Source organism: Schistocerca nitens, chromosome 1, assembly GCF_023898315.1.
Source record: "Schistocerca nitens isolate TAMUIC-IGC-003100 chromosome 1, iqSchNite1.1, whole genome shotgun sequence".
Lineage (NCBI taxonomy): Eukaryota > Metazoa > Arthropoda > Insecta > Orthoptera > Acrididae > Schistocerca > Schistocerca nitens.
The window spans coordinates 994823639-994848097 of NC_064614.1; the positions used below are offsets into that span (position 1 = coordinate 994823639).

A 24459-nucleotide genomic window follows, 5' to 3' on the forward strand; every position below is an offset into this window, starting at 1 on the left:
ATCGCCGATGTTTGCAATACCTATTTAAAAGATTCTTACCATCCGATGATAATGGTTTAACCATCAAAACGGGCAGTGGATAAAGTAAAAATTTTGTGAATGAGGCTAAACCATATTTTAAAAACGCTACAATATCACAGCACACCCATTAAAGATGCACTTCAAATGAGAGAGAAACGCACTTGGGTTAAGAAGCCTGTAAGTCCGTTTTACACGAGTGATCTGGTCAAAATCGACTACTTAAATTCATGCACCTTTTGTGCCTGCACGTAAATCAGCAACCAACTACTACGCGAGTGTGTTTGTGACGTCAATGATGGACAGATTGTGCAGTCCCCATGCCACGGTAGCGTAGCCCGCCGATACAGGAGCAAGAACCCCGGTTTGCCCCTCCCCCTAGATCCAGGCTGCAACTAAGTTGTCTTGACACAGCTAGAGCATTTCTGTTGCTGCTGACAACCAATCACTACACGACAGTCGGCTTTGTGAATGGGCTGTGCTTTGGCTTCTCTGTCGGCCTGCTATGGTACCGTGGCATGTCGATTTCAGTGTCTACAAGGTTTGCAAACATGTACCTGCTAATGAATAAAAATTAATTACGTAACTTTATTTTTTGGAGACAGCAAAGTATGCATTAGGGTATGTGAATTATAAGTCCCAAAAGATGCAAACTGTTACGCTCAGATGCTACGCGGTGGGTTCCTGAAATAACGCTTCCCACCAAATAAAAAAAAAATTGTCAGGATTAATAAACATGGTGGATTTCAGTAAGTAGCGTCCGCGCTCACTATCCCTAGCATCACTAGAGGTAATTTGCTTCCCTCCCGCCTTCCCAATTCGTTTCTTCTCTGCATGCAATAAACAATGTGTAACGAAGTGGCACAGAGGAAAGAATTCAGTGCTATTATCTGTAATACCATATCCTTCTGAAACGGGCACACGAAGTGAACACCAAGGTTACAGTGACTCAATTATTTGCTAGACAAATTGCCTGAAAATAGAATATTTCGTAAAGCTTAGATCAAATGACTAATCAATTTGGGACTTAACCTCTGAGGTTATCAGTCCCCTAGACTTAGAACCACTTAAACCTAACTAACCTAAGGACACCATACACATCCATGCCCTAGGCAGGATTCTAGCTTCCGGCTGTAGCAGCAGCGCAGTTCCGGACTGAAGCGCCAAAAAACGCTTGGCCACAGCCGCCGGCTATCGTAAAGCAATTGGACCCTCGTGTTCCAGACTCATTTTATTTCACCTCTCTCGTATATTTTCAATAAACATTATAATTAATACGTCCAAAATTCGACAGTAAGTAAAAATTGTCATGGAAATTTTTCAGTGAAGAAATCTGAAAGTGATCCGGCTCTGAAAGACTATTTGCAGTGCGATTAGATGAAGAAATTTAATGAAATGCACACATTACACGAATATTTTTGAGTTGTTCTTCATTATTCACAAATCTGTCCTTTCATTATTTCGACATTCCTGGAACATGGACTACGAGTAATCGGCAGTTGACAGACCTGAAGTTGTAGGGACAACTGTGCTCCAACAATGACCATTCTTGCCATGGACAACTGTATTTTCTTCACCGCTGTCTGAAGATATGGTAGACTGATCAGTTTCATCAAGAAAATCATTCACGTCATATTCACAATTCAGTTTTTCTGACAGTGTCTCCGTATAGCACCCTCAGTTAGTAAAATGTCGTTCTTACGTTCTATTTTCACATAAATGAACTTCACGCTAAAAGACAAAAGAGTAACAGGATATGTACTTCAGGGTCACAGTGACCCTCCAAAAAATATTTCTGTCAAATTAATTACTCAACAATGCCTAGCAATTTCGAACGTCCGTTCCGTGTTGGATCTCACTCAATGTCGAACTTACACTACTGGCCATTAAAATTGCTACACCACGAAGATGACGTGCTACAGACGCGAAATTTAACCGACAGAAAGAAGATGTTGTGATATGCAAATGATTAGCTTTTCAGAGCATTCACACAAGGTTGGCGTCGGTGGCGACACCTACAACGTGCTGACATTAGGAAAGTTTCCAACCGATTTCTCATACACAAACAGCAGCTGACCGGCGCTGCCTGGTGAAACGTTGTTGTGATGCCTCGTGTAAGGAGCAGAAATGTGTACCATCACGTTTCCGACTTTGATAAAGGTCGGATTGTAGCCTATCGCGATTGCGGTTTATCGTATCGCGACATTGCTGATCGCGTGGGTCGAGATCCAATGACTGTTAGCAGAATATGGAATCGGTGGGTTCAGGAGGGTAATACGGAACGCCGTGCTGGATCCCAACGGCCTCGTATCACTAGCAGTCGAGATGACAGGCATCTTATCCGCATGGGTGTAACGGATCGTGCAGCCACGTCTCTATCCCTGAGTCAACCGATGGGGACGTTTGCAAGACAACAACGATCTGCACGAACAGTTCGACGACGTTTGCAGCAGCCGGCTGGAGTGGCCGAGCGGTTCTAGGCGCTACAGTCTGGAACTACGCGACCGCTAAGGTCGCAGGTTCGAATCCTTCCTCGGGAATGGATTTGTGTGATGTCCTTAGGTTAGTTAGGTTTATGTAGTTCTAAGTTCTAGGGGACTGATGACTTCAGATGTTAAGTCCCATAGTGCTCAGAGCCATTTGAACCATTTTTGACTTGCAGCAACATGGGCTAGCAGCTCGGAAACCATGGCTGCGGTTACCCTTGACGCTGCATCACAGACAGGAGCGCCTGCGATGGTGTACTCAACGACGAACCTGGGTGCAAGAATGGCAAAACGTCATTTTCTCGGATGAATCCTGGTTCTCTTTACAGCATCATGATGGTCGCATCCGTGTTTGGCGACATCGGGGTGAACGCACATTGGAAGCGTGTATTCGTCATCGCCATACTGGTGTATCACCCGGCGTGATGGTATGCGGTCCCATTGGTTATACGTCTCTGTCACCTCTCGTTCGCATTGACGGCACTTTGAACAGTGGACGTTCCATTTCAGACGTGTTACGACCCGTGACTCTACCCTTCATTCGATCCCTGCGAAACCCTACGTTTCAGCAGGATAATGCACGACGACGTGTTGCAGGTCCTGTACGGGCCTTTCTGGATACAGAAAATGTTCGACTGCTGCCCTGTCCAGCACATTCTCCAGATCTCTCACCAATTGAAAACGTCTGGTCAATGGTGGCCGAGCAACTGGCTCGTCACAATACGCCAGTCACTACTCTTGATGAGCTGTGGTATCGTGTTGAAGCTGCATGGGCATCTGTACTTGTACACCCCATCCAAGCTGTGTTTGACTCAATGTCCAGGCGTATCAAGGCCGTTATTACGACCAGAGTGGTTGTTCTGGGTTCTGATTTCTCAGGATCTATTCACCCAAATTGCGTGAAAATGTAATCACATGTCAGTTCTACTATAATGTATTTGTCCAATGAATACCCGTTTATCATCTGCATTTCTTCTTGGTGTAGCAATTTTAATGGCCAGTAGTGTACATTTGTGTATCTGCAGTGCGTGCACAGTAACAAACAGAAAACTCCAGCTTTAGACGTCTCGCTCCCCAAGCCGTTCTCTCGCCAAGTGACCATCTGTTGTATCGTTCGATGACTCTGCGATCCTACCTACTCGCTAACCTCCCGTAACAAAATTTTCCTGTACCGTGCATTAAAATTAGGAAACAAAAGTGTAATAAATATGGGTAGTGATGTGGCATAAACGCCACACGGTTACAGTTAAAAGTTTATGACTATCGCTGTTACTGTATTGGTTTACGTTACGGTGAGAGTTTCAGAGTGGTGGACTGTATTGCAGGAGTGAGTAAGCGTGCACCAGGTGAGCTGGAGCTTGTGAGCCGCCGAGCGTCGTTGGGCTCAGAGTCGGTGGAGGGGCCGTTCTGGGCGCCGCGGGGCAGGCGCGGGCAGGCGGCGCGGCTGCTGCGGCTGCGGCTGGCCTCCACGGCCGCCGGCTCGGCCTTCTGGCCGGCCCGGGGGCGGCGCGCCGGACCCTCCTCCGCCTCCGCCTCCGTAGAGGGGCCCTTCTGGGCGACGCGCGGCCGCAGCCTCGCTGCGCAGGACTCCTTCTGGCCCGCCAGGGGCCGCAGGGGCGACCCCACAAACGTAAGTTTCAAACAACACTCATCCAATGACAAACAGGTGGCAATGACGGGTCATGTGATACTTCCCAATATCGTGTCGCTTGGCGTAGTGCAGTCACTAGACGTGGCATGGACTCAACAACTGGCTGGAAGTCCCCTCCAGAAATACTGAGCAACGCTGCCTCCGTAGCCATCTATAACTGCGAAAGTGTTACCAGTGCAGGATTTTGTGCACCAGGCTACGTGGGGTTTCCTATGGTGGGGTTTCCTACAAGGGTGCAGCAGGTAGCGAAGCTGTCCAGAGCAACCGGTTCCCTAAACGAGGTTTTTGCGAATTGAGCCTCCCCCACTGCTTGTCTACCCCAGTCGCTCACCCTCAGTGCAGGTGTTGTCACCGTTTCTGAGACAGTGTCGTCGTCGATCAGCAGCAATAATTTCGCAGAGTTAACTTGCCGATTTTAGAGTTTCGTCATATAAGTCATACAAAATTAATTATTTGTATTTGGCGTATCTCATTCACAAAAGTACGCTTTTAACGGTATTTCTAAAGTTCTAACACACAATCTGCTATTTATTGAATTTTTATCTCACAAAACTGAAATTTTACTTGGTGAATTTCTTACATAACATGGTCACTCGTCCTGTGAAGCTTCCAGAATTTATGTGAGGAAGGCGGAATGAGGACTCAGACAGCTGGTTGCCCACTTATCTGTCAGAGACTTTTAAACATGATCGTATTTGCCTTTATTGTGCTCCAACAGGAGCATTTTTCAGCTGATTATTATGTAGTTCATTTTACAAAGATGAAATTCCAACTAGATGAAATTTGGTGGAGTCATCTATATTAAGCAATGAATTTTATCATCTGTAGACATCAAGAACAACACTCTAGTTATCGAACTTTATACACCGCATCTAACCATAGGGAAATATTCTCTAATTTCTTTCAAATGAACACACCCATTGTCGCGTAAATCTTTATCTAATTACTGACTGTAAACCCGGCGTTGCCCGGATATTTCTTCATCCCAGTTTTATGTCAGTTCATCCCTTCTTCCCTCATTTCTCTTGTCCATTTAGTCCTATCTCGTCTCTCTATCCACCACCTCCTTCCGCCCATCCGCCTCTCTTTCCATCTCCTCCATCTGCCCCCCTCTCTCACAACACTTCTTCCTCCTCTCCATTCTCCTCTCCTTCTCCATCCATCTTCTAGTCTCTGTCCACCTGCTCCTCCGCTTTTTCTAATAGTACATCAAATTCACAATAACACCCCTAATTTATGTATTTATTACAGTGTTCCATTAGTCATTCATCACCTTCCCCCTTTCTCTGCTTACCTGCTGCTCCCTCTCTCTTTTAATCTGCTTCTTTCACATCTCTGGATGCACCTCCTCACCCCTCCCCGCCCCATCACGTTCTCCTCTCTCCGTATATCTCCTCCTCAACCTCCGTCATGTCATCTCCTCTTTCCCCGTAAATGAAAAAATACGTATATCTGCCAACTTCGATGCTGATTGACGAGACGTTGTTGAATTTATTTAAAGGTAGGCCAACCATCTGCCATCTAGCATACGTTGGATTGTGTAAATGCCTTCACCACTAAAACATACATACATGAGCCAACTCCCAAGCTGATCAGTCAAATGGTGTGTAACTCTGTTGTAAGGCACCCTCCGCCATACAACGTATGAAATTTCACGTAGATGGTGAGGTTCCCCTTGTTTTGAAGATCAAATGTACAAAATTTCATCAAGATCGGAGCAACACTGTGGCTTTTGTTGAAATCCGTACGTAAAGTACCCTCCACCATGCAATGAACGAAGTTTTATGTAGACAGTGACCTTCCTCTTGGATGGGGAAATAGGAATTCATTTTTATACACCCCGCTCGCTCTATGCCGACTTAGTTGTGAAACATAAATAATAGATTCGAACAACAGAAATCATGTAATGATTTCTGTCGTATAAGAGGTAACATAGTTATTAAATAATAGTAACGAGATTACGAGAGCAGTCACTTTCAGTGTTACGTAAAATAACGTTATACCTTTAAATTATCACGACACAAAATGAAGATGATAAGCAATGTGGGACTTCCTTCCGTTTGCGTTTGAAACTCTCGGAGAAATCCTGTGTTGTGAGGAGGGTGGGAGGGGGCAGCAAGGGGAGCCTCGATTTGTTTTGCCGGCCCAGGCCTCTGACAGTATTAGTGTGGCACTGCTCGTAGGAAACCACATGGTAGGAAACACCACGACACCGTGCACCAAGTGACCTCTCGATTATGTCCCACAAACGTTCGATGGGATTCATGTCGGGCGAATTGGGTGGCCACACCATTCGCTAGAATTGTCCAGAATGTTCTTCAAACCAATCGCAAACAACTGTGGCTCGGTGACATGGCGTCTCGTTGTTTGGGAGCACGAAGTCCATGAATGGCTGCAAATGGTCTCCAAGTAGCCGAACACAACCATTTCCAGTCAATGATCGGTTCAGTTGAACCAGAGGATCCAGTGCCTTCCCTGTAAACGCAGCCCACACTCTTGTGGAACCACCACCATCTTGCACAGTGCCTTGTTGACAACTTGGGTTCATGGCTTTGTGGGATCTGTACCGCACTGTAATCATACCCTCAAATCTTACCAACTGAAATCGGGACTTCTCTGACCAGGCCAGGTTTTCCAGTCGTCTAGGATAAGCCGACATTGTCACGAGCCCAGGAGAGGAGCTGCAGGCGTTTTCATGCTGTCAGCAAAGGCGCTCTTGACACTGTGGATCTCGGAATATTGATTTCCTTATCAACTGCCTATTTTCGAAATGGAATGTTTCATGTGTCTAGCTCCAACTACCATTACGCGGTCGGAGTCTTAATTCACGTCGTGTAGCGATAATCATGTCGAAAACTTTTTCACGTGAATCACCTAAGTCTAGGCGCTACAGTCCGGAGCCGCGCTGCTGCTACGGTCGCAGGTTCGAATCCTGCCTCGGACATGGGTGTGTGTGATGTCCTTAAGTTAGTTAGGTTTAAGTAGTTCTAAGTTCTAGGGGACTGATGACCACAGCAGTTGAGTCCCATAGTGCTCAGAGCCATTTGAACCATTTGAATCACCTAAGTACAAATGACATCTCCGCCATTTCACTGCCCTTTTATATCGTGTACGCGATACTTCTGCCATCTGTATATGCGCATATCGTTATCCCATGGCTTCTGTCACCTAAAGACCGCGATATTATGAAGTTCTATATCAACCGACGTTTCGACAGTCTTCGCAGTGGTCGTCTTACAGGTTACTAAACTCCTGGTTTATAGACATGGTCTTCTCTACATATACCTTCTTATTTCGGTCGTCAGGTGACAATCGAGGTCACATTCTGATACTTCATTGAAGAGTTTGAAGCCAAAGTGCCTATGGTAGAGTGGCTGCACAGTAGACTATTGTCTGAGCTACTTTAGCAGGTGACTCGCAGGCAACAGTGAATCAGCAGCTCCTAACGGAGTAGCGTTTTCTAATCTGGCACTGGTGTAACATTCCACAACATTCATTACTTTACAAACCGGATTTTATTTGTTACGTCATCGTCAGGTACAAAGATAAAAATGTGCGGCTGTGAAATTTTTGTAGGATGAAAGGTTTTAAAATAATATAGAGTATCTCAATTTGTTTCCAAAGGCGAAAATTGTTAATGTTTGATTTAGGACCGAAACTCCTAAAACGTGATGTGGCACATTAAATAACTAACTACATCACAAATTGCTATAATACTTATAGTAAAATTTGGTGATATGTTCCAAGGTGGTCATTGAATAACAATCTCGTCCTCAAAAGGTCCAATAATAGAAACAGGCACTATGTAACAAGTGTGACTATCTGGTAAATGAAACACCTGTAATGTTACGAAGTAAAATTTCAACTACAGTAACTGAAATATTGAAAAAACTGGGACACGTGAGTGGGAGGGGTACTTTACAAAGCAGGTTTGAAGGGATTATTAGCAGTACCTGTAATTAAATTTTCGAGAAGTGGAATTCTTAATCTCCACTTTAATGTGACTTTCTGTACTTATATTATTTGCAAGAAAAATTACAATTATTTCTAATAATATTTATTTATTTATAAATGACAGAGCGCAGCAATCAGTCGTCCTTTTTTTGTACGTTTTATTAAGCAAATCCAGGTTTCGGCTAGTGCCTAGCCATTATCAATGCACTATTTTTTAATCTCGATGCATGTTAGTATTCAAAGCACTGTGACTGACGCCCAAACAACAGGGAACTAACATGCATCGACATTAAACAATAGTGATTTGATAATGGCTAGGCACTAGCCGAAATCTGGATGTGCGTATTAAAACCTGCAAAAGGACGACTGATTGCTGTGCTCTATCATTTACAAGTTACTTAACAGTCACTGAGTGCACCTACTTTCCTACCGAAAGGTAAACTGATTTATTTATTTGAAAAAGTAATTTCAAAATTAACCCAAAATTTATTTAAGTAAATTAAATATCGAAATTTTAATGAGATGAGTGCTGTTGGACCTTACTTTCACAGATATTCCTAGTATTCATCTTTATGGATGAACGTCAAATTCTCGTGACAGGTTCAGAATCAAGTCTTATACGGTTTTCTTTCCCTTTTTACTTTTTTTTAACATTTAGGCTAATCTGAGAACTTGTTTCAAACATGTATATAACTGCAAATGATAAAAGCACCAATCTGGCCTTTTGCAACAACTGCGCATTTCATATTTTCAACTGCATCAGAAACCCACTAATACTACTAATATAAATTTTTCTTCCAATGGTGAATGAGGCGTCGGCTCGATAAAAGTTTCTTCTCATTAGAAGGTCGTGCATTGACAAGCGACAATAATGTGCTTCGAATCCAGAATTCACTTTGACATTTAATCTTCTGTTAAGTTGGGGAAATACAGCTTAAATGCGTCACTAAAACATTTTAAATTTTTATTCGAGGCGTTAATTTTACGATACTTTGTTGAGTGTTACGAAGAATGGCACGTAATTTTCGTGGAACCCATGAGTGATCTCCACGGAACATCGTTCCTCCGTGGAACATAGATTATGGTGCGCTGTACTAGAGCGCTGCAGGCGCGTGTCCGATCCGCGTGCTCTTCTCTCGTCTGCGGTGGAGTGCGGCAGAGAGGGCGAATAAACCTCGCACAGCCTGGCGGAAGTTGCTGAAGATGACCGACGCTACCACGCCTAATCACAAAGTAGGGATGGGAAAAACAGGCCGTTTAAAATTGGTACATGTATTTTAGTTCTGAATAACCAGTATTGTTCGTTATTCGTTTGATCACTTCTATAGCAGGTGTTTTTACTAACAAAAGGGTAAAAAGCTGGCATATCAACTAGCCATAGCAGTAGTGCAACAATTTTTCAAAATGATTGAGCACAGCAGTCAGTCGTCCTTTTCTTTCAGGTTTTATTAAGCAAATCCAGATTTCGGCTAGTGCCTTGCTGTTACCAATGCACTGTTTTCATAGTGTCATTGCATGTCCTAGTACGTCAGTCCCTGTTGTTCGGGCTTCTGTCACAGTTCGTTCAGGAGTACTTGTCTTGAACGGTGACAGATGACCGAACAACAAGGGAATGACGTACTAGGACATTAATTGATTCTGTGAAACATTGCATTGATAATAGCTAGGCACTAGCCGGAATCGAGATTTTCTTAATAAAACCTGAAAGGATAGGACAACTGATTGCTGTGCTCCATCACTTTCAAAGTCATGTAACAGTCGTTGAGTGCGTTCACATTCCTAATGAAAGGTAACTTGAGCAACTATTTTTGGTTTTTAAATAAACCTTTTTTTTAAAAAAAACGAGTAAATTTTATTGGTAAAATTTCCTTTGATTTGTAATATGGTTTTATTACATGAAATGGAAAAAGCGATAGTGCTATTTTAATAACAATGTCGACTTAAACAAGCAGTAAACTCTCAAAATGAGAATTGGTATAGCATTGCTGGGACAGTAATGTACTTGTTATGTGGCGTGATCTTCTGGATGGTACGCATGTACATGCAGCATGGGAGACTTAACCTATCTGGTCTACATGTTAATTTACCACTGCTGTCGCCGAACATAAGTTGTCACAGAATGCCACCATCCCTGGTCTGTAAGTATTTTGCGAAGTGCCCCATCAGTGAAGTATAGCCCTCCATTTGCTTTAAAAGATTAAGAACGGAAGGAACCACAACAAACTTCCGACATCATATAAAGAGAAGACATAAACTGATCTGTTGCCTGCGTCTACATAATATGCCTTTATCTGCTTGTAGCCCTTGCAAAAGGACAGATTAACACGAGGAACAGAGTTCCGAACGTGAGATTTCACTTTTCAGACTGACTATTACATAATGTCCCAATTATCCCCGTTTACAACAAGATTTTTGAGTACAGAATCAAAAAATTAGCATCAGTAGGAAAATACTGGTGATTTTTTGTACTATTCAACCACTTGTCACTTCACGAGCAAAGCTGCAAATGATGGTACGGACTAAGTTTTCTTTTATTTGTCTATGTATTTTAATATTTCGATTCTATATATCTTGAAACTGAGAGAGTCAAAATTTTTCAATCTTTGGCCCGTTTCTATATTTACTGCAGGAAATAAAAGGAATAAAAATCCGAAAATCGGTTAATTCGGAAATCGGTTTTATGAGCGGTTCTTACAGTTATCTTAAACTTGTATTGAAAACCGATGTAACCGAAAACCAGTTGTATCAGCGATAACCGCCATCCACAACGATGAAGCCGCTTGCACATCTTGAATAGCAATACGGAAATCACGCAGATGCGCGTAGACCTCGAAGTTACAGCGTGCGCGGGCACGATGTTCGGCGAACAACCGACGCTCACTCGTTTTCGCTACGCGGACTCAGTGCTCTGACGTCTAGCTTGTACCTAGGGACATCTTTTACCTGCCGCTTCTGGGCTTCCTTACAACTGAAATATCAGCCACGGCTTTAGTGGTTCTTGGCAACTGCAGATGGGCTGTGTTACCCAAGTCTGACAAAACGTAATGCTAATCCGTTTTGTAATTATGGCGACAAGGATGTTGACATATTCACACAGAAGTTCGTAAATGACTGTACTGTGGACAGCGTCTACGGAAACTTTCGTCAACAGTCGTTTACGAACTTCTAGGTGATGTGGGGGAGTCTATGTTCGGGAAAACGGGAGACAGATAAGCAGTCGCGCGTTGGTGTAAAGCTGCAAGGATGGGTCGACAGTGGTGCCCATAGACTCAGTTGGTAGGAGCACTCACCTGAATAGACAAGGTTGTGGGTTCGACTTCCCGTCCAGCCCGCTGATTTCATCTGTCACGATGGTTCTGAAGAGCACAAACTCAGCTGCAGACTATGTTTAGTAATTCAAATCGTAACTGGGAAATTTTTAGCTATACACTATACATCAAATATTGAAATAGTGTGAAAAATATTGAAATAGTGAGAAACATTCACTCTGCTTACTAACATATGATTGTTTAATGACCAAACAGGATCCCTGTTATTTTACGATGGCTTCTTTAATGAGCCGCCAAGTCAAAAGTCTAATACCGTCACAAATGGCGATGTAAAGCGTGACAAGTTAGGTAACATGAGGGTGAAGAGAGCACATTCTCGATGTATGCCAACAGGTGCATATCCTTAAAAACACCAAGAAACCTACCTGTATTTTACGTGTTACGTTTGGAAGAAAGAGGCGCTCGCTCTTCTAATATCTAGATACCAGGATTCCTTCCGCGAAGACGAAGGGCAGTGGTTTGCTGTATCCTGTAACACAAATAGGATTATCAGAATGAATAGTGTTGTCACTCTAGTTAACGGAATAATACTGCAGAAGCTGAAAAAAAATGCTATTATCTGTTTCCCTGAATCTAGCATATGAGAGAAAATAATTGTGACCGTGGGTCCTGATCGCTATTCCGCAACCAAAGAATGATAATTGACCTGTGCCTTACAGTATTATGACCACAGTATTTCGTTTAAGGTAACCTGGTCAGAAACAAACGACAATAATGTTCAGCGAAGTAATGGGGTTGTGTGAATTCCTAAGGGACCAAACTGCTGAGGTCATCCGTCCCTAGACTTACACACTACTTAAACTAACTTAACGCTAAGGAAACACTCACACCCATTCCCGAGGGAGAACTCGAACCTCCGGCAGAAGGGGCCGCACGAGCGAATTTATGTATAGAAATCAGTAACACCCATAATTAACCATCTTACCACTGCACGAATAATAATAAATCGACGAGCAGGTCAGGGGGGTCAAACACTGCCGACCAACCACCGTGTCGAACTTTCCTGTGGCGACGCTGAAAGCCAGTACGGAAGGCCATATGCTTAACATACACCTCTAACAATCGTTGACCGCTAATGTAAAATTTTTGGAACTGAGCTCCTCAGCTGTCCTCAAAACGCTTCCATCCAGTTCGGTTCTCTCACACAAACGAACCGTGACACTGCCTCGAATCGGACACCAGTCCTTGTAATGCTGGAGTAGTCCTTAGGACTAGTTCTACCATACTTCGGGAGGACAGGGGTTCAAATCGTCGTTAGACCGTTCCGATTCAGGTTTCCCGTGTTTTCTCTAAATCGCCTATGGATAATGTCGAGATGGGTCCTCTGAAAAGGATACGACCGATTTCCTTCCCAAATCTGAGTTTGTGCTCAATTTCTCGATGTCGATGGGAAACTATAATCTTCCCTTTTTTTTATTTGCCAATTTATATGTGCTACATTCTGGACAAATAACCTAGCAGACCGAGGAACATGGGGACAAATTATTGAGGCAAATGAAGAGGTTGAGGAAGGAAGGAAGGGAGATTAGGATTTAATGCCCCGTAGACAGCGAGATCAAGATGGAATCACAAGCTCGAACTGATACTTTACAATAGGGCACTTCGATAAAACAAATCCTGTGCACTTCAGACTTCCGTTGTGGCCAAGCAGTTCTAGGCGCTTCAGACTGGAACCATGCGACCGCTACGGTCGCAGGTTCGAATCCTGCCTCGGGCATCGATGTGTGTGTTGTCCTTAGGTTAGTTAGGTTTAAGTAGTTCTAAGTTCTAGGGGACTGATGACCTCAGATGTTAAGTCCCATGGCGCTCAGAGCCACTTCAGACTTCTGTCGCGCTATGATAGAAGTGGCTGCTGCTATGGAAACAGCAACGGTATCAGATTCTGTATTGCACTTCTTTACTTGTCACCGGATGCTAATACAAACAAAACTTTGATTGAATTTACGCTGACATCGCAGTTTGATTAAAAATGTGAATCAGTTTGTTTGCCGTTAAAATGAATCTCTGGTCAGTGGTAGCCTATTAGGTATGAAGTACTAGCAAGAAGAAAACCAGCACCTTACTAAAATAATCACCATATGTGGTGATTCAGGGAAGCCACAATAGAAGAATATAACGCAGAAAACTGATTCCGACAAACAGAACTAGACTTCAGAAAGATTGTTTCGACATGTAACGCTTACACAGTGCTGTGCTATACTCATAACGTGGAAATCAAGGATACAGAACAAATGGCTTATAGTTCACCTGCGCCTTTTCGCCATCTACGTACAGAAGACTAGCACATCACACATTCAGAGACAAGCGGCAACCAATGCAACATAGATATGACAAATAGAAACTTGAGAAGAAACTGAAAGAAGATGTATATAAAATATAGACAGTTACAGTATTATATCTCGGTGACTTATCCACAGAAATCTTTATACTGTGCACAACAAATTTATGACTGTAAGCAATGCAATTTTTCCTCCATATGAGACGTACGAAGCACCTCTCTACACCTACATACACTGCAGACCACTGTGAATCATAAATCGGAGGACACTTAGAGTCTTATCACATGTTCACCAGTTCCAGTCACGTACGGAGTGCGAGAAGAGTAACTGCTTAAACGCCTATGTTTGCGCTGTAATTATTCTAAACTTGTCTTCGCGGTCTCTATGAGAGACACACAACCTACAGTGTGTAATAGGAGACAAAATTATAATAACCCCCTTACAGTTTTCGAAATGTACAGGGCTATTACAAATGATTGAAGCGATTTCATCAATTCACTGTAGCTCCATTCATTGACATATGGTCATGACACACTACAGATACGTAGAAAAACTCATAAAGTTTTGTTCGGCTGAACCCGCACTTCAGGTTTCTGCCCCCAGAGCGCTCGAGAGCGCAGTGAGACAAAATGGCGACAGGAGCCGAGAAAGCGTATGTCGTGCTTGAAATGCACTCACATCAGTCAGTCATAACAGTGCAACGACACTTCAGGACGAAGTTCAACAAAGATCCACCAACTGCTAACTCCATTCGGCGATGGTATGCGCAGTTTAAAGCTTCTGGATGCCTCTGTAAGGGGAAATCAACGGGTCGGCCTGCAGTGAGCGAAGAAACGGTTGAACGCGTGCGGGCAAGTTTCACGCGTAGCCCGCGGAAGTCGACGAATAAAGCAAGCAGGGAGCTAAACGTACCACAGCCGACGGTTTGGAAAATATTACGGAAAAGGCTAAAGCAGAAGCCTTACCGTTTACAATTGCTACAAGCCCTGACACCCGATGACAAAGTCAAACGCTTTGAATTTTCGGCGCGGTTGCAACAGCTCATGGAAGAGGATACGTTCAGTGCGAAACTTGTTTTCAGTGATGAAGCAACATTTTTTCTTAATGGTGAAGTGAACAGACACAATGTGCGAATCTGGGCGGTAGAGAATCCTCACGCATTCGTCCAGCAAATTCGAAATTCACCAAAAGTTAACGTGTTTTGTGCAATCTCACGGTTTAAAGTTTACGGCCCCTTTTTCTTCTGCGAAAAAAACGTTACAGGACACGTGTATCTGGACATGCTGGAAAATTGGCTCATGCCACAACTGGAGACCGACAGCGCCGACTTCATCTTTCAACAGGATGGTGCTCCACCGCACTTCCATCATGATGTTCGGCATTTCTTAAACAGGAGATTGGAAAACCGATGGATCGGTCGTGGTGGAGATCATGATCAGAAATTCATGTCATGGCCTCCACGCTCTCCCGACTTAACCCCATGCGATTTCTTTCTGTGGGATTATGTGAAAGATTCAGTGTTTAAACCTCCTCTACCAAGAAACGTGCCAGAACTGCGAGCTCGCATCAACGATGCTTTCGAACTCATTGATGGGGACATGCTGCGCCGAGTGTGGGAGGAACTTGATTATCGGCTTGATGTCTGCCGAATCACTAAAGGGGCACATATCGAACATTTGTGAATACCTAAAAAAACTTTTTGAGTTTGTGTGTGTGTGTGTGTGTGTGTGCGCGCAAAGCATTGTGAAAATATCTCAAATAATAAAGTTATTGTAGAGCTGTGAAATCGCTTCAATCATTTGTATTAACCCTTTATTAAGACAGAGAAACAATTTCGGACGTGGGTGTCATTTGTTTATTCATTTTGGCTATTTGAAGTGCCTTGGGAATCAACATGAACAAAAATATATCCACATACACACAACAAAAAAAGTTTTGCATCACCCCGGTTCCCAGAACTTCTGAAGACAGACGTTGACTGTGGATATTGTATCACAAACACGGTCCCTTTGACTGTTCAGAGATGTCACAAACCCCGCCCAAAGATGTAAACAACCATGCATGAGCAGCGCCTACAAATTAGACGGAAGGGGTCAGACAGCCGATCAGTTATAGTGATTCCACCAGGAAGGAGGTACACTGCCCGTGTTGTCTGTAGTACAACCATGCCTAGAAGGTCAATATCGCGGTTCGATCGCGTCCGCATGGTCACTTTGTGGGAAGTGTTCAGGCGTCTCGAAGTGAATCAAAGCGATGTTGTTCGGACATGGAGGAGATACAGAGAGACAGGAACTGTCGATGACGTGCCTCGCTCAGACAGCCCAAGGGCTGCTACTGCAGTGGATGACCGCTACCTAAGCATTATGGCGCGGAGGAACCCTGACAGCAACGCCACCATGTTGAATAATGCTTTTCGCTCAACTACAGGACATCGTGTTACGACTTACACTATGCGCAATAGGCGGCATGATGCGCAACTTCACTCCCGACGACCATCTTTACAACCGCAACACCATGTAGTGCGGTACAGATGGACCGCTCAGGACTGTCATGTTCTCTTCACCGATGAGTGTCGCATATGCCTTCAACCATACAATCGTCGGAGACGTGTTTGGAGGCAACCCGGTCAGGCTGAACGCCTTAGACACACTGTCCAGGAAGTGCAGCATGGTGGAGGTTCCCAGATGGTTTGGGGTGGCACTATGTATCCGAATCGCCGTTGAGGGCACCAACAGTGCCTTGATAAACTTGTGGATAGTATGCCACGATGAATACAGGCATGCTGGATATTAGAGCTACCGGCGTGTACAACTATCTGGGCCACCACTTCTGAAGGTCTCGCTGTATGGTGGTGCAACATGCAATGTGTGGTTTTCATGAGCAACTAGTAAACAACTACAGATAAAGGTGGTAATTTCAGATTCTGTACATTGCTAGTGTGTTAAAATATACACTGTCAAATAAAACGATTAAATTCGTGATTAACAATAATGAGTTGCAAAGCTTCAAATTCGTTCCATTAGACAGAAATAAGAAATTGGAAAGTTCTCATACTCATCCACCGTGGTTAAAAAACCATGTAGAAAGTCTCCACGGAAGCAAAGAGAGCTTCTTCATAGGTTTAAGCGCAGTCGAAGCCTTGTGACAGCCAGAAGCTAAAATGGCCGTAAGAGGAGTAGTGCTAGAATGTTCAATATTCGAATGATTTTGTCAATCGACCTGACCAAATATCCGAAAGAGTTTTCGTAAACGAAGCTAAATCAGTTACTCAGTCGCTCAGATACCATACTGGCAGTAAACGGGAGATGACAGAGAGAAGACCGAAATACTTAATTCGATCTTCCGAAATCATTTTATTGCACAATACCGTGATACAAATCATCCTTTCAGTCATCGGAAAAAGGCCGAAATGGCATTCCTGAGATAAGAGACCAAAGAAAAGAAAATCTGCTACAGTTGCCGAACAGTGGAAAGGTATGTGGACCGGATTAGATTCCTGTGAGATTCTACAAAGATTATGCCAGAGAATTTGCTCCTCTTCCAGCAGCAGTTTATCAAACGTCGCCAAAGCACAGAAGGATACCAAGCGATTGAAAAAAAGTGTTCTTTCCGGTTTTCAAGAAGAATGTCTAACAGCTGCACATAATTAAAGGCTCATATCAAATGGTTCAAATGGCTCTAACCACTATGTGACTTAACATCTGACGTTATCAGTCCCCTAGACTTAGAGCTACTTAAACCTACCTAACCTAAGGACATCTACACATCCATTCTGGTACCTGCTTCGATTCTGGTGTAAAGTGTTAGACATACATCTCATCCACATTAACAAATCGGCGAACGAAATCCGATGTGTTCTGCCTGAAACTGTACAGATGTTGCTGAGAATTTCGCCTGCACCACTGACTTTGGTCAACATTTAAAAAAGGCGGCAATCCTCTTGCTACGAATCGTTTTCGTCGTTAATACCCCACGCAGAATGTATCGCAATATTTCTTCTTATACGACAACGGCGTCAGATATTTCATTCACATTTAATCACCAATCGTTAAATGCCATTGTTCATTTTTACGCAGTTTCTTCTGTAACCGACTTTGGAAAAAGAGTAGACTCCTTGAAAGTTTCACCAATGTTGGATGTGTTCTGCTGTTTATAAACTTTCCGGAACCGAGAACTTTATGACAGCATGTAATTCCACACGTGCAGTTTAACACACACCTACACGCAAACGCACGTGCGCGCACACACACACACACACACACACACACACACACACACACACACACACACACACTTGGGGACCGTATGGTCAGCGCAATTTTTCTGTTTTCATTTAATGGAATTTTTATATTTTTACAGCCCGTGCTCATGGGCAAATCAACAAACGGTGCCAACAGTGTAAACCAAATACCAATATTCGTACTTGTAACTTCAAAAACTGCCTTAACGAAGACATTTTCAAAAAACCTTTCATCCCCTATTTCGCTCTCTTCGGATTGGAATTTCCGAAAACCCCTTCTTAGACAATACCTACAGTACAAGATCAACAGCATCTCCAAATTTAAAGTTTCTATCCTTAGTGCTTTGGGGTCGGCATCGACGAGTTAGTCAGGACTTACTCGGACAAGATAGGATGCATATCATTACAGGTGTGTCTAAAAGTTTAAAGTAAATCGGTCAAGAACTTTTTGAAATTTTTAGTAATAATGTTTGCCCTTTATGCATTACATATTTATTATTTATATTTAAAAAATAGTAGCAAGCTGATATTCGAAGCAATCAGTGATTCTGAACAAACGAAAATTTACATTTTTATTTATATAGATTATCCGTGTTTTTCGGATACTGGTGGAATCGAACGTCTGCATTAACTTTGAAATCGGAAGCTTGCTGTACTCTGAAAAGTCTTATAAATAAAACCATTCCGCAGTTTCACTTGTGCTATTGCGCAACGTGTGCAGATATAATAAAAGTAAAATTTCGGGGATATTAACGCCATATCGCAGAAAGTTTAATCTTGCCTTCGTATGATTACAGAGCTACTGCCAGAAGACAACGCTGAACATCACACGGACGAAGGACGTACATATTAGAAGCCACACCTATGCTGACGGAGGTGTTCGAAACAGCGACCCTTTAGTCACGGGCAACACGCGCCATCTGGTACGACTAAAGCAGCTTTTTCTCGCGTAGTGGAGGAACAAATTTTGTCCTCTCCTAAGCACATTTCACTATGCAGCCTGGAAAAGGACAGATCTGTGTCTGATTTCCTAGCCACTGTAACAGCTGCATTTGCTCAGAGGACCATCGCAGTTCCACGGCTAGTATTAACTGCTGTTTCTTGTGGACACGGCGAGCCATCCTCACACATCAGATATGGCGATGAATGAGAGCACTTACGTCGAACTTGGCGGTAGTTGCCAACCCGAAGGCAACAGTCTGAATAATCCGGCACCGACAGAAGTTGCAGGATCGAACAGCTGCAGCCTGCTTAGCTAACGAGCAAAATGGAATTTCTAGTTTTAAGGTGGAAATGTTTCACGCGATCGATGAATTTCATTGCGCGGTTTCCCTCCTCTGTTTGTTCTCAAATGCGAGCGTCCTTTTTACTCAAAGTTTACTCAACAGAAACTTTCAATGTTTGGAATACAAATGAAGGCAGATGCGATATTTTACTTTCCAGCAGATGTTACAAGCAAGCGTCACAAATGAATATTAAGTGTTAGAAAACAGAGCCGCAAAAGGCCTCTCAGTATGAATAACAGGGCGCATTTTAGTGCACGGGAAGAGATTTTATATAATTTAACTGACGTCATTCAGCTGACATCCCGTGGAACCCAAGTGAAATAAAAGCATTACATATACCCCGACGACGTACAGATACTACAATTTACATAACTATTTGTAAAAAAATGCAACATGACGAAAGCAGTTTGAAAAAATCCTTATTCTAATTAGGGTACTACATGTAAATGAGCAGAATAATACAATAGCGTGAAATTGGGCTTATCAGGAGATTTTAAATGTCCGCGTTATACACATACACAAAACGAAGTGGAAAGTTTAAAATACATTCATGATAATTTTAAAGTAAATGTCACGTTTTCGTCTTTGTTAAACCATCCTGACATTTACCCGTGAAAAATTATGTAAATTAACACAAAGAAGAAAGACTGACTTGATTTAAAAAGAAGACATAGCTTCTGAGGATGACTAAAGCTGATATCAGTAACAGGAAGCAGTGAAGCATACTTGCAGTACGTCAGCTTTGATCAGTAAAATTATCAGTCTGTACGACGATTATCGAGTCATATGGTCCATCTTCACTTAAAAAAATATCTTTCCTTCGTGAGGAAATCGTTAGCTTCGCCAACTCACAATATTTACCTGTGACAGTCACAGCTAATGGTGAGCGATGAGACGGCACTGTTTACCTGTAATAATCGCTCCAGGAACAACAAGACATCATGCCAGAATCGCGTTTAACCTACTAGCCGCCACGAACATTGCACCTCACCAATCGAATACTCTCACCTCGTCTTAAGAGTCGATAAACACCAGCAAGTCGTTCGTCACAGACATCTGAAGATTACGACACAGAACCAGCATGCACATGATAAAACACGTCGCCGAAGCCAGTATATCACGCTCTGTTTCATATTAATGAACATATACACATAGAATGTTCTTACAGCCTCTTTCTAAGGCAACCTTTCGCAGTCATTAAAACGATTTTAGATCCTCTTAATGATAAGGTTTTCTTCAGTGATAATGCAAATACCGTACTTTTATTCTCTGTGATATAACCAGTAAAAATTCCATACAGTCTGGCAGAAAACAAAACACGGACATAAAGAAAAGGGAAGTCCTGGTTTCCTGCTGATATTATAACGCAATTAAAATTAGATGTTCATCTGAATAAAGAAAAAGACTGGAAACAGAATTTGCCAGAGTGTTGTCCCGCCACCTAGGCAAAAATAATGCGCTAGATCGGAGCAGGATATGCCGGCAGAGACGTATCTAGATAGGATTATAAGAAGGATGGGAGACAAATACGAGTAATGCAATCATTATAAGCATTTACTGTCAAATATGATTTTTGTCGATACTAATTTGCTGCCAGAGATGCGAAATTCCACATGACGATCTTTGTTTTCTATTTTCTAACAGGATCGTGGAGATACAACGGACGCAGAAGGGGAAGACTCAGAGAACGCGGAAGACAGAAGCTTCTGGGAGAAGTTGCACGAGAAGGACCAGGCGAGAACCCACCAGTAGGCAGTCGTCGGCAGGAACAACCCATATCATTATCAGCAAAGGCCTTAGGCGTTTTATGAACAAATAAAGAATGAAATCTGCAGCATGACACAGAGTTTTAATAAAAATTTTCTGATTATTTGTCTGAAGAAATTATGCTACCATCCTCACAACACAAGCACTATTTGATACGTACTTTGTACAACGACAAAAAGCATTAAGTCACTCACATGAAATACAGAGAATTTATAATACCTACGTAACTCTAAGTATTAATCATTACATGCATTCAAATATTAATCTACAAGGATAATCATGCAAACAACGATGCTTTCTTTGTACATCATTTTTCACCTTTACGCCGCTTCATAACAAAACGCAATAATTGAAATGTTAATTTATTATTCTCTTTCCACCAGCATCCTCATGCATCAGTTTCTTAGTGGAAAGAAATACGCCGGGTGGGATTAGCCGAGCGGCCTAAGGCGCTGCAGTCATAGACTGTGCGGCTGGTCCCGGCGGAGGTTCGAGTCCTCCCTCGGGCATGGGTGTGTGTGTGTGTGTTTGTCCTTAGGATAATTTAGGTTAAGTAGTGTGTACGCTTAGGGACTGATGACCTTAGCAGTTAAGTCCCATAAGATTTCACACACATTTGAACATTTTTGAAAGAGAAACCTTTTCGTCCCCATGTGCTGAATACTTCAGATGTATCAGTTATATGTATCGCATTTTATCTCAATTAGGGTTTAACGAAATGTTGTAAGACTAGAGATTTGTAAGTGGACACAACGAACATGATGTACATGTGCACGAAAGCTTTTACTATCTGTGTGCAACACTGCCCCGATCGCACTAACAAAAACTTATTACTATTTCTAATATGTCTTAAGCCACTAGAATATTATGCTGCAGCGTGGTAATAAATTATTATGTTATTCCGCAGGCAGCAAGAGTTGCTGCACAGCTTAATGTGCAGCGAATAAGCTTACGAGATAGGGAGATGAGCCAAACCCGGATAGAATCCGAGCGTTGGATTAACGAGCTTTGCTCTGGTTCACTAGAAAGTATGAGCGTGGTTTTTACGCGGCTTCAGATCCTCGCTTAGGCATAACAGTGGGCTGGCACCGTACCTCCACCTCAGAAAATACTGTATAGAAACAGAACAAAGTTTAGACGACTCACGACCGATGGTGAACACAACCCCCCCCTCCCTCCCCCCCCCCTCCCCCAGATGGCAGGACGACTATAGTGAATGGAAGGGCATCCTGCCCCAATTTCAAATAAACAGATTTGTCAAATTATGAAAACAGTATACCGTGTACGACAGGAAAAACGTTAGGAAAGAGAGAAATTCTGGAGACAGCAGATCTTTGTTGCTAAAATTAAACCAGTTTTCCAGAAACACTTCATATAACTGTTTATCTTCTATAGTAAGCTATTACGTCAACGTAGAAGCTTCCGTATTCGCCATATGTAGAACAAAATGAAAAGTTCATCGGTAACACTCTGTTGCCTCATTCCACGACATTCAGGATGTTTTCTCGACGATCCGAAAAGTACACTGACAAAAAAAAAGTGAAGCACCCAGAAGACAGGGTCGGGTGTCAGTGTAAGTTCGTAGACGTACACACCCTCTGTGGAACGTGAAAGATTACAGTTGCAATCCTCTGTGACAGGAAGGACGGCCAACAGAGTGCATCGGTGTTGTTACCATGCTTGGTAGAGTATATGAGGAGCGAATCAGCGTCAGGCGTTGAGTAATCCTTTGAAGGACAAGGAGATGAACCGTAATCCATTACCAGCACCTCACAGGACTTGAGAGAGGCCTCATTGTGGCTCTCTTATTTGGCAGGCTGGTCGATTCGTGCAATATCCGCATATGTTTGGAGTTCGGGTGTGACAGTGACCCAATGTTGGACTGAACTGAATCAAAAGCGCAAGCAACTCGTCGTCAAAGTTCCGATTGACCACGTCTGACCACCACGTCGTCGTATTATACATCCACTATACTGTAATCTCTTTACATCTGCGCTGCCATCCGGGAACAAGTAACAGACACTCTGCTACATCCTCTGTCATCTTAGCAACAGCTGAACTAGGCAGTTACCGTCCAATGCATAGGCTGCTGTTAACACCACTACATAAACGGCTGCATGTTGAGTAGTGCCGTCACCAGAACGCATGGACTGCTGGTGAATGGCGTCACACCGAGCGATCTAAGGCGCTACAGTCGTGGACGGTGCGGCTGGTCCCGGTGGAGGTTCGAGTTGCTTGAGGGTTTCTCTGCTCCCCACGGTGTGTTCTCTCTCTATAAGTTCTTTGCCTAAAAGTGTAACTCACCACACCTACAGACTCCTAAAGAAGGATTCATACACATGGAAATTCGCCCTATATATCACTGTCGACAAAAACACTTCTTCTTTCTAATAAAATTTAACAACAGAGGATTGTTGCGTTAACATTATCCAGGGCTAAGTTAATATCATGATACTGCCCAGTACACGAACTCCAGCTATTACCTCGAGCGAAGCATGACCGATCCTTTTCTTTGAGAAGCCACTGCCTTATTCAACGATGGACGCAGACGTTACCTACTTTCGCGAGGCCTTCACCACTGCCACCGCAGAGATAATGGCGAAAAAGTAATTTATTCTCAGTTCAAAGGAAAGGATGACCTAGCCTTCCCCATTAAATGTTGTGTTACCCTTGAGGAGAGCCGTGGTTACGACCATCACCACAGGATTTGAGCAATTTGGTTTCACCAGACTGCGCGGAATCATGTCTTTTCTCTTCTTCTGCAGGTAAACAGGCCTTCAAGAGCAGGAAAATGAAATTTTTTCCAAAGAACGTAGCCCAGACTGTGGAGTGAGCATTGATCACCAAGCTGAGAGGAGCCCTAGTGACAGCTTAGTTTAGTTTCAGAATGAATCTTTAAGCCTGCAGTGGAATGTGAGCTTGTTTCAAATTTCTGGGCAGATTAAAACTGTGGACTTGACCCCAGTAACCTGCCATTCGCGGGCAACCCTTTTTTCCACTAAGGTATTGGGACGTAGCTGACTAATCACGGAAGGTCCTACTTCTGCAAGAGACAGTGCGACGGGGCGTTCCAAAGTGATAGCTGCTTCGAGGGACAATTTTCTCGAACACACCTCATAGTAAACCTCTGTAAGGGAAGGATCTGGAGCGAGGTGGTCATAGTTTCACGGATATTATGCCGTGTTGTTGCAAGGGAAAAAAAGGATTAAAAAAACGCCGCCCGCCCCACTTTGCGTTGCGACAGGCTGACTTGGAGTGACCGCGTGGTTTGAGGCGCCATGTCGCGGATTGCGCAGCCCCTCCTGCCGGAGGTTCGAGTCCTTCATCAGGCATGAGCGTGTGTGTGTTGTTCTTAACATAAGTTAGTTTAAGTAGTGTGTAAGTCTAGGGACCGATGACCTCAGCAGTTTGGTCCCTTACGAATTCACACGCATTGGAACATTTTGAAT

The 24459-nt window shown here is 43.3% G+C and overlaps 1 protein-coding gene across 4 annotated transcripts in view; it reads right to left on the reverse strand.

Moving 5' to 3' along the window:
• The window catches only part of LOC126195326 (COMM domain-containing protein 4), a 537275-nt gene that overhangs the window by 154727 nt on the left and 358089 nt on the right, over positions 1-24459 (reverse strand). For 3 of the 4 annotated variants that reach the window (XM_049933918.1, XM_049933905.1, XM_049933896.1), the window contains one exon: positions 11804-11907. The exons of the other annotated variant lie outside the window; for it this stretch is intronic. The gene's annotated coding sequence lies outside the window, so the exon portion shown is untranslated. The remainder of the gene's footprint in view (positions 1-11803; positions 11908-24459) is intronic. 4 annotated transcript variants of the gene reach the window in all.